This window comes from Oxyura jamaicensis, chromosome 4, assembly GCF_011077185.1.
Source record: "Oxyura jamaicensis isolate SHBP4307 breed ruddy duck chromosome 4, BPBGC_Ojam_1.0, whole genome shotgun sequence".
Lineage (NCBI taxonomy): Eukaryota > Metazoa > Chordata > Aves > Anseriformes > Anatidae > Oxyura > Oxyura jamaicensis.
The window spans coordinates 31,785,282-31,797,266 of record NC_048896.1 but is presented as its reverse complement, the minus strand read 5'-3'; the positions used below and the strand labels follow the sequence as shown (position 1 = coordinate 31,797,266).

At 37.6% G+C, this 11,985-nt stretch overlaps 1 long non-coding RNA gene across 1 annotated transcript in view; it reads right to left on the bottom strand.

Annotated features, from left to right (window-relative positions):
* Positions 1–1,335: 1,335 nt before the first annotated feature.
* LOC118166714 overlaps positions 1,336–11,985 on the bottom strand; it is an 84,878-nt gene continuing 74,228 nt past the window's right edge. Inside the window, exons 2-3 of the long non-coding RNA XR_004750685.1 lie at positions 2,420–2,889; positions 1,336–1,698 (exon numbers count right to left, since the gene is read on the bottom strand). This is a non-coding gene — a long non-coding RNA (uncharacterized LOC118166714). The remainder of the gene's footprint in view (positions 1,699–2,419; positions 2,890–11,985) is intronic.

Here is an 11,985-nt window from a genome sequence, read left to right as displayed (position 1 = left end):
CACCGATGGGCTGGGGTCAACTGCATGAAGTTTAACAAGGCTAAGTGCCGGGTCCTGCACCTGGGGCGTAATAATCCCAAGCAGAGCTACAGGCTGGGAGATGAGTGGTTGGAGAGCTGCCAGGCGGAGAAGGACCTGGGAGTGATAGTGGACAGTCGGCTGAATATGAGCCAGCAGTGTGCTCAGGTGGCCAAGAAGGCCAACGGCATCCTGGCTTGTATCAGAAATAGTGTGACCAGCAGGGCTAGGGAGGTGATCGTCCCCCTGTACTCGGCTCTGGTGAGGCCGTACCTCGAGTACTGTGTTCAGTTTTGGGCCCCTCGCTACAAGAAGGACATCGAGGTGCTTGAGCGGGTCCAAAGAAGGGCGACGAAGCTGGTGAGAGGCCTGGAGAACAAGTCCTACGAGGAGCGGCAGAAGGAGCTGGGCTTATTCAGCCTGGAGAAGAGGAGGCTCAGGGGCGACCTTATCGCTCTCTACAGATACCTTAAAAGAGGCTGTAGAGAGGTGGGGGTTGGCCTGTTCTCCCACGTGCCTGGTGACAGGACGAGGGGGAATGGGCTAAAGTTGCACCAGGGGAGTTTTAGGTCAGATGTTAGGAAGAGCTTCTTTACTGAAAGGGTTGTGAGGCATTGGAACAGGCTGCCCAGGGAGGTGGTGGAGTCACCATCCCTGGAAGTCTTCAAAAGACGTTTAGATGTAGAGCTTAGGGATATGGTTTAGTGGGGACTGTTAGTGTTAGGTTAGAGGTTGGACTCGATGATCTTGAGGTCTCTTCCAACCTAGAAATTCTGTGATTCTGTGAAATTAAAATTTTCCACAAAAGCCCATTAATTCAGGTATTCTTCCAGAAGACAGAGGATGTAGACTTGAACCACCCTCTTAAAAAACAAGTCTTAAATTTGTCTCCCCCATATCCTGGGCAAGTATTCTAATTACCAAGTTATTGTGGAAGACTAAGACCGCCTTTGGGAAGGGACAAGCTAAACGAAAGACTGTTGAAAGAAATCACTCAAGAAAGAGTTCCAACTTGTGAATCCAAAGTGAAGCATATTTATAGCCTTGAATAAGGTGCCCAGACCTCACAGAAGAGAAGAATTAAAGATATATCCATGCTGTCTGTGCTTTTCATCTCACTCTACATGAGGCAGCAGTTTAAACGGTGCATCAGTGAATGAAGCCCCTTTCAATCTAACAAAAGTTTTTGTTGCTGTGTAGCATCAGCATAAGAATAGAGTCAAAACAGAAATAAATAAACTCTGTAATATTTTCTAAAATCACTCTTCAGAGTATTAAAAATTATAGGGATTTCAGCAAGACTATTAAATCTAGAGGTCCCTCTTGTGACTCTTCACATAGAAGAGTGGGACCAGATCCCAGCTTGACCAAAGATGGGTAGTGAAATGTTTCTTCTTATTTGCAGCAAACAGGAAAACATTTTGCTCATCTGTTCTTTTAGAAACAGTAATGAAAATTAACAGTTTCAGGTGCTCTGAGAGACTATTCTTAGAACTATTAATATGGAAGACAGAATGAAAACACATACTGAAAGTAAAATGACACAGTCCACTAAGTATTCTGAGCCAGGGTTGTGGGTTTTTCCTCTAAAAAAAATGTTACTTTACCCCTGTCATTGCGCTTTTACCTTCTGTCCTTTCAGTTCACTGACATCTTGATACAGAAGATCTATAGCAGAAGCTAAAAATAAAATATATGCGCTATTAATTTGTATCAGCTGAACTTCTGTCCTATAGCTAATACAGGGAAAAAAAAAAAAAACAAAAACAAAAACAAAAACTTTTGTATATCGTATTCAGAGGACATTTGGTGGAAAGCAATGTCAAACTTAAAATCTCTTCCATTTACCAGCAGCAAAATAATATATTGTGTATTTAACCTGATAATTACTCTCTTGGACTGTCAGAGTAAAATATGACTATTATTTTTAGCTAAAGATATGTTAACAAACATCAGTTGTATTAAAAAGATGAAATAAGCTACAGCAGTATATATAAATGTCTAGTAATAGCTATGTCTTAATACGCTTTATTAACATTCCTAGCATTCAAATGCTCATAAAACTTTTGACAAACCAGTCTGGTTTGGATACCACAGTGAAACTATTACTAAAAAAAATACTTTTTCAGTTGCATTATTTGAAGCAGGTAAGATGTGTGTGTAAGTGTGCACATTTTTACTCACAGATATGTATAGAAGCATTCAGCAAACCCTAGCCTGCTTTTGCTAACAATCATGTTTATATAGTCAATTATGGTTATCAAGTCTTAAAAGTTTGACAGTTGTATGCCTATGAAGAAAATTCAAGAAGATACATACTTAAATGTATCTGCTTAAAAGCAGACTTAACTTGGCAAAATTAATTTAATGTACCATCAATTTATTAAACATACACACACACCTTTGATTCCCTTCTTACCAGGCCCAACTTCACTCTTGATTCTTCTACCTCCTCTCCAGCCCCAAGTGGTGCAGGTGGATGGGGAATGGGTGGGTGTTGTCAGTTCATAATGCTCCGTGTCTGGCTCCTTCCTCACACTCATGCCCTGCTCCAGTGTGGAAGCCCTACCATAAGCCACAGTTCAAAAACTGCTCTAGCGTGAGTCCTTTCCATGGGTGCAGTTCTTCAGAAATAGACTGCCCGGGCATGGGTCCCCCACAGGCCACAGTTCTCATGAGAAAGTCTGCTCCTACATGGGTTCCTCTCCACACAGCCACAGCTCCCACCAGGCACACACTCCTGTGTGGCCTCTCCACAAGCTATAGCTTCCTTCAAGGCTCCTCCACAGGTTGCATTGTGGGTATCCACTCCATCATGGTCTTCTATGGGCCTCAGGGGGCAGCCAGTTCCAGCATGGTCTTCTCCACATGCTGCAGGGGAAAGATGAATGGCCTGTTTCCAGGTCAGAAACACCATCAGTGTATACCCTGCCTTACACAGCCAGTCCCACTCACCTCCATAGCATCCACCCCATACATGTGGTGGAAGCAGGCAGCGTGATGGTGAACTGCTGACCACAAACAGGAAGCTTTCTTCAGAAGCATTCAAGTCCTGCCCTGTGGAAGCTGCAGGCTCTGCTTTATTGCACTCTTGGGCGAGACGCTGCCTCTCCATTTGCCTGCATATTAATGGATGGTGCCAGGAATAAGTTACCACCACCTCCTGTAAAGAGATAATTCAGAGAAAGGAAGTATCTCATGTCACTCCCCATGGACAGAAAATACTCCAGGTATGTGCAGGAAGTGACTGAAAACTTTCATACAAAGATAGTTCCATCAGTAACCTTTTCGAAAAATGCTTCCTGGAATACAGGGGATTTTGGATACAGGGATTGAAGTAGACTGTGCTTGTGCAATCTAGACAAATAAAAGGAATTTTCAGAATTCTCCAATTTTGGCTGGAGGCTACAGGGAAGAAAGAAACATAGGAAGTCAAAGCATTGGCAAATTATATTGCTATTAATTTATGTTACGATTTCATAATAAATAATCTTTCTACTCTTAAAATTTCATCCTTGACATCTTTGGCACTGTAAAAGTTATTAAGACTTCTCAAGTATAAAGAAATATAGGACCTTGTCCTGTACAGATGGCTTCATTCTGTTGCAGACATATTGCATTTTATTTATTTTTCTATTATGATTTTACCTCTGCATCAGACTGTTCTGCAAGAACAAGATCCCAGAAGATGTTTTCATGTTGCTCCTTGCCAATGTTTTTGGCAGTCAACTTATTCATCCTGCAATGGATTTTTGAGGGCTCTTGTTTCTACAAGCTTCTATATGAGCTATTTTTGCTGGTCATTATGGTGAAAGAGATGCCCTAAAAATGAAATTACTATCTTGCAGCTACTTTTACTTTATTTTAATAAAGGTGGGACTTTGAGGAAATAAGGATAAGAATTGTGTCTGAATATGGCAGAAAAAGTCAGGTAAGGCATTAAATCTGCTGGGGCAACTATGGAAGACCATTCACATACAATTGGAACAGAGTTTTAGGGCAGAGTTCAAATACAAACCAGGCTCTACTCCAAGCCCATGTGTTTCTGGCAAAAGCAGCAATGTTACACATGAAAGATGAGCAAGAGCATAAGCCATCACATACATATAATTAATAGTCCAGACTCAGATGGAAGCAGTCCAAGTTCACATTTCATTGAGACCCAAAGTAAGGTGATAGAAAAGATACAGCACAGGAAATTTAATGGCACTGTTTGCATAGTAATGTATTACTTACCATTAACAAAAGATTTAGAATCTACCTCTTCAAAAATACCCTTATCAATGCAGAAATAACATAAATTTGAAGATATTAAAGATCACTCCACCTTCCAGAGCTGATCTTAAGGGTCTGAAGAAGACCACCTCAAGAGACTCTCTTATTGAAAAGGCATTAGGTAGGAAGGCACATTATGAAGAAAAGCACAATCTAAAATCAAAGTGCAAACATAAATGTTACCTATGAGAGTCCAAAAGAGGTAGTTATGACCAAACTTGTTTCATGTACAGGTCCTTAAATTTATCAAAATAATTTTAACCAAGATTTCTTTTAGTTAACCAGCAAGCTGCCACTTAAGAACAACACAGAAAAACAAGAGAAAAACATCTTTCCTGAGGTAAATACTGTTTTCTTGTTGTCATAGCCACATGAAAAGCATAAAGGCTGCTTCTGATATGATATTGAGTGACATATTTACAATTATTTATGGGGCGAAAAAGTCCCACCTATTCTCCTTTTCTGTTCTTCTCCCATCCCCCACCTTCTCCCTTCAAACTTTTTGCTGCTAACTGCAGGTTGCTTTCAGATCATTTGTACTCTCTGATTCCTTGAAAAATCATTGTGAGGGAAAAAGGAATGGTATTCAATCAGCCCCTACTAAATCAAGCTGAAACTCCCCAACTCAGCCTGCAAGAATATCAAAAGTTCATCTCTATTTCTTGTCCTGTTGTCTTCTGTCACTTTCTGCTTTGTCCATTTGTCAATCTGCTGTTTCATTTTTACTTTCCATCTTCATTCTCTTTCTCTGCCCTGCTCTTAGGGTGGCTCAGGCTCCTGCTCCCCATTAAAAAGACTCCCAGACTTCTTGAAAAATTGTTCTAAATAGCCACTCTCCTGGAGAGTAATACATTTTCTCTCTAACTTGATGCTGACATTCATCTGTACACACAGAAAACCACCGACATCTCCTGCCTCTTTCTGAGCAATTTTGTCTGTCTTTTAGCCTGGAAGCATCTCAGAGTATATACCTCCATTCACATTTCATTTATCACTTACCTGCTCTTAATAAACTACTGATTATCTAGAAGTTTTTCATTCCCACATGCTACAGAGTAGGAGTATTTGGCAATAAAACAAAAGTTTATTTAAAAACAGATAGTTAACAGAAAAACATGAAATTTCTAGATTTAGAGCTTGTCTTTGCTTTTCCATGCAAGTGGACAGCAGTAACCATCAAACAGCATTGAGCACTAAAGTGCTATGAGTTATACTGGACAGAGAAATTTCTGCACTTACCATTTAGAGCTTCCTCAAGTGGAAGAAATCAGTATAACCAACACTAACTCTTCAGATAAAGCAAAAGTAACAACAAACACCCTTATAATCCCACGTGGTTGTTCTTGAGGTGTTGGTCAGATGATCTTGCACCTGCAAAACCCTGGTGTTCTTGTGGTGGTTCTCATGGGAAGTGACTACCACCGGTAGGACATCACCCTTTTTTCCTTCGCTTTCCTTTGCCTACTGTTTTCCATATTTGTTTATGTGACAGAAGGATAAACACAGTACAAAACATGGTAGAAAACCACTGAAATACTTCATAAATATTATGCAAGGATACATGAACACAGGAACTTAACAGATAAACAGGATGCTGTGCTTGCACCTGGTTAGCATACTCCAATCATTGCTAACAGCCTCATAAGCAACAACCACCTTGGGAGACTGAGCAAGTCCCAGTGAAAACAGGAAACCCGTTCCAATGCATGCCATCACCTACAGATCCAACCATGACATTTTTTCTCATGTGACATTGCCTCAATATCCCTTCTGCAACAATCATTGACAAATAGATGCCTATTTACAAATTAATACTATAGTATTTATTTGGTTGGAGCGCTTTAATTTTTTTAAAAAATCAAATTTATCTTACATAAGACAGTAATAATGCCAATTTGTCATTGCTTTACCTGCCTGCACATAAGCTGAAACTCAAACATTTTCAATGTGATGTGGCTTCCAAACAGTAGGAGGTTTCTTTTAACTGTCCCCTGACACCTGCTAGCTTCAATGACAATCATTTTGATATGTTTCTGGTTTCCTTATGATAACAGAAGAAGCTCAGCATACCCTGAGGTGCAAGGCTGCCTTTGAAGCAGCAATCTTTGCTGGAGACCATACATACATAGATACTCTGGTACATGCTCCAGTATATTAATGATTGGTGTTTAAAAAGTAAGTAATAATAATTATTCCCTTTTCTCTAATAGTGTCTATTTTATATAGCATTGAAAATACTTAATGCTGAATTAACTTATCAGAAAAATGTTTTTCAGGACTGGGATGAGGGGGGCTTTTGTTCTTTTACTGTCTAGCACTGTCAAGTTGCAGATGTCATATGCATCATGTGGCATGCCTAAAAATCTCCAGTTAACAGCAAGTAAAACACTTCGCAACTCCTGACTTGATCTGATGCACTAATAGCACAGCGAGCTTTGGATTTCTTTTGGTGCCAGGTATTTTTCTAAACCATCTAAGTTAAATCCACTACATGAAGAAAATTAAGATGCCAGTCAAGACAGCATGAAGCAGCAATGACTTACCACTATATGCAGTAGAGACATGCTGATTATCGTGCCTTGTCTGCCTCTGCTACTGATACCCTGATATGCTCCAGCTTTCATAAACATCCCCAGACCTTTTCATCACCTGTTAGGGTAGAATATTGCTAGATTCTTATGACCGTAACAGCTGTTTACTCACTTTTTATTCTTACTATATTGGGATGAGAGAGAAACCGGTAAGTAATCAGGCTTATAGCTGGTTCCTCTTAGAAGAAAAATAGAAGTTGTATGCCAGCTTGACAAGAAACCACATGCACTTTGTTTTCTGTGGTTCATTTCATTATTAAAGTTTACCTACATCAGAATTAGAGAAGTGTCACTTCTTTAACAATGTGAAACTTTGAAAATGTATGTGAACAATGGTGCCTCTTTGCTCTTTCTCTACATTTCCTTTATTTTCTCACTTTGATTGTAGATTAGCCTTACTACTTGTGCACCTCACTCTCACTTCTCTTAGATTTTAAATCCACATAAAGATTTTGTCATGTCCTGTATTTATTTCTGGAGAAACATTAAGGTGAATTTTGATGCCTTTGTTAGAATAAGAAATGTGTTAAATAATAAAGCACGATGGGCACTCAAAGGGCAGAAAAAAAATATAAAAAAGGCTAACGAAGAGAGTTTCCAGGAAAGCATGCAGGTCTGAAAATGGCATTGGCCTTTTTATAAAAGGAAGTCATTATTTCCATCATTGCTTTCATTTCTAACATTTGAGTCTGTTTCAAGTCTGTCATTTCCCAAATACTTTGTTTATACTTATATAAGTAGTAAAGAAATTTTATTCCTGCATCAAAAAATCATAAGCTTGGAACACATTTACAAGTATTTGCTGAATTACTAATTGTAATTTCAGTCTTTTCTACTGCTTGTGACCCATTCCACATTTCCAGTAGTCTTTACTATGTATTGACTGATGCACTGAATTGTTCAACAGTTCACATGCAAACTTCTTTAACAAAATGGAAAGAAATCTCCCTAGTAGCTAAAAAACTAACATTTTTATGATTCACATGCATTTTCACGGACTTCACATTGATGAGTGAACCTGTGGAAACAACAATACACTCAGGCAGCAGCAGGACAGTGAATTTTGCCATGATTCAGCTAACTCAATTTTGAAATTTGTATCTAGGCAAATTCTGAGCAGGCAGAGGCCTAAACACTATCAGATTTATACCACTCATTTCAAACACCTATACTAATGACCATTTTCAACTTTTTGATGACTTATTTCGTATACATCTGCTCAAAAAAAAAAAAATCAAAATACCTTTACATTTTAAAATTATTGAAAATTTAAGTACACACAAACTACCATTAATAAGCCTGCCTAACAAGAAAGCAACTTTAGAGACAAGCAACAGCTGCTGCTGAGCCAGAACTTTGTTCAGTTTTTCTTTCTAAATGACAAGCGGTTTAACATTTCTTAAGATATTAAACCAACACTTCCCTTGAGTTAAATGGATGTTCACATTTACTACTACTATTGAGCCCAATATTGAACTAACCTATTAAGTACAAATTCTTAAAAACAGTTATATACACAGATCTAATACCATATATAATATATGACACATGTCAATACAGAGGATTCAAATCAATAAATTTAAAAATGAGTTATATATATTAATATTTCTTTCTCTTATCAAACTGTCAATTTGTCATAAGGAATGCAATTGTGCATTAAACTTGACATCAAAAGCCATAAGAGCTTCCATTCCTCTTTTCTGGGGAAAATAAATAAATAAATAAATAACAAATAATGAACATAGAAACACACAAAACTAGATTTGTCCTCTAAGTGAAAGATCCCTTTAACCATTGTAATTTTTGAATCCATTCCTGTGTATTTGAATAGCCTGCTTCTTTCTCTGAAAAAATATAGGCAGAAAACATTTGATTTCAGTGCAGAAGTAAAGCTAAGCAGGCAGCGATGTCACTAGATATGAGCAATGCCCTTTTTCATCAAGATGGAGTGTAGTAGAAAACTTGAGCCACTATAAAAATCAGACATAAAATATAATATAGAATGCCACCTAAGTCTTGTTAAGTTAAGGTTTGTGATTTTATGTACTGCTTACTCGTTATTTCTAGTATGTTTTTAAATACAGACTAACTCAATCAAGAATGGTTCCAGCTTACCTGTAAGACAACCATAAAATTCATTAAGAAATAAATAGGGATAGCTGCATGTAGTATCTTCAAGATTCATTAGGATGATTAGACGTTAAAAATATAAAGTCAACCCTTTAAAGTGAAAAGTCCAACATTAGTCCATATCTCTACAGTCTGAGAGAGATTTTAATAGTCAGCTACTGGCTAATAAAATGTATTTCCCTTCCATTTCTCTCATGCTTGCAAGAACATACACAGCAGACAAAGTCTGACACTCCTTGTTTTTGACAGTACTCCCAATCTTACCATTAAGTGTTAGGAGCATTCTGTACAAAATAGTCCATGCAAAGGTTCTACCTCTGTGTCATTATAAGAGCTCATCAGCCACGATCTTCATATTACTGCTACTCAAAGCCCTAATGGGTAGGGGGATCTTTTGAGAGGAAAATCTGACTTGTTGAACTTCCAACTGCTTCCAGCAGGATTTAATCCATCTGCCTCTAGCACATCTGGTATGGTCCTCGCCTTCAAAGAACCTTTGGAGCAGTAACCTCCAGCATGCAGATCCACCCTACACTCTTAAGGTTTTTGTTTTTTGTTTTTTAAAGACTTAAGATGCTAGACAATGTAGAACTGAAGATAGATAGAAGTGATTTAATCAAGATGAGCAAACAGCATGGGCCTCTTTTTGACAGTAGTTGTGCCAAGTTGGACTGACAAGAATAACCTACACTGTAAAAGGCAATGGTAAATAAGATAAAACAGAGCATTACGTGAACAATGATTATTCAATAACAGCATTAGAAACACTAGCTTAAGATAGGTGCTTCTGTTCATTACTCAAGGAAAAATCTAGTTTAAATAGGTAAAAAATAAAATATAAAATAGGAAATTCAGACTGCGACAGCACTTCTCCTGTGCTGTATATTCATTTGCACAGAAGTTCCCGCTTATAGATACACTGAAACATCTCTAAAGCATAAGAAAAGATTAAGAAAGTTGAGAAAGATTTCCTCTCTGAGATTAACCAATTGATAGTGATATGTGATGTATTTATTTTAAAAGACAGAAGGTGTCCATAAAAAAATACAGTCCTTACCAAATAGAACATTTCTCAACCATCTGACAAAGGTATTTACTGAAGTTTCCATCTTAAATGATTTGTTTGTTTGGTTGTGTTTTTAGGTAAGATAGCCATTATGCATCAGTGTCAAACTGCACATAAACATTATATAAACACTATTTAACACAGTGAACAGCTTTGCTGTTTACAAGTATGGCTGCTACTTTGATTTCTCTCTAGCATTTCTCCTGAGGATTTTATTCATTTAAAAGCTTGTATCAAAACATTATCAGTTTCAGCAGATGTTGAAATATGAGGGACTGAAGAAGGGAATGTGACCAGGTCTTGAATTCTTTATTACAAACAAACAAAAAAACTTATGCAATCAAAGACTGACATTTTGGAAAACCTCATGTGCTTTCTGTTATAAGGCCTGACTGGTGCCTAGCACAAATCTTGTATTTCCAGCTTCTCTTCAGTCTGAGACATATAGTAAGTAATTAGTCATGCAGTCCAAACCTTTAGAGATTTTAAGCATCTGCTAATCAGCATAAGAGCCATAAACAACAGTAAGCACGATAAAATCTGAGCATATTCATGAAACCTTGAATGAAAAGCAAATATTTAGTTTATCACTTTGTTGTAGTGTGTTGTTTTGTATTTTTTGTTGCTTATTTAGTAATTTTTGCTTATTTATGTATCATTTTATTTTTATTTTAACTCTTCAAACAAATATTCCATGATTTGGATAACTCGCATCCATAGGAAAAGGGGACAAATGTTGACAGGCAGATACCATCAACTCTGTTATCTCATAAGAAGTTATCAGTTACTTCATTACTAATAGCTACACACTATAACTTTGGGGGGATTTCTACTCCAGGTAATACTTGCAAAGTACATTCCCAAAAAGTAGCACCTAGAGGACAAATAAGGAGCATCTTAGTCAAGTGTCAGGACTCAGTAAATAAGCTGAAATTCATGACTGCTCTCGCTGCTTGACACATTTTACAAGGCCCTTTCCATACATAAACTTAAGATCTTCTGAAAAATACCATTCTACTGATCACTTTACTTGTAGGAAATCTGTCAGTTATGAAGTAGGGTTGTTTACATAATTTTGTCTGTTTTTTTTTTGTTTGTTTTGTTTTGTTTTCCATTTCCCTGATATCTCTACTTGTTTGTTTTATTCATAAAGTTTCAAACAAGATGAATTATCTTTAAGCATTTGCTAAAATTCTGTTCACATAGGAATTTCACAGAAAATGTCATGCAATAAGATCGGTGCATTTAAAAAGTCTAATTAAAGCCATCAGAAAGAAATGACCTAAGGGTAGGAAAAGCAGTTAACGGATGTTTCTTGTGCGAAGTTATGAAATGTGTTTTAGCAATGGGATTAAACATATCTATTGAATCCATTGTGCCATACTAACATTCGTTATTTGCTAGTTCAGTCTATGGGAAAGATAAATATTTCTCCCTTTTTGTAGTCATGAAGCTGCTACACCTCTGGTGACATGAGATCAGAAGCCTCTCTAAATTAGAAAAGGACAGTCTGACATCTGTCATGGTGTCAAACATACACACATCCTCTTTGCTCACCTCCAGCCTTCCTAGGAAATCTCTCAGATTTCCTTGATACCACAGGATGAAAAACTGGATGGAGAACCTTTCTTGGTGACAGGGTGCTCTAGCCACATGCTGCACGTCTACCAAACCCTGTCAGGAGCCTGAAGGATGACTTAGTCCTCTGACCAATATATACATTAATACATGCCACTTGCCTTACCCTGAGCTCTTCAAACAGAGGACAAAATGTAAAAAGTTTGTTTTGTTACTACTGCATTTCAGGAGAAAAACTCAGGTTAACTCCAAACATGGCTTCAGGTCTGCATATACAAAACAGAGTCATATATTCAAGAATAAGTTTTGGATAATGTATAAATAATT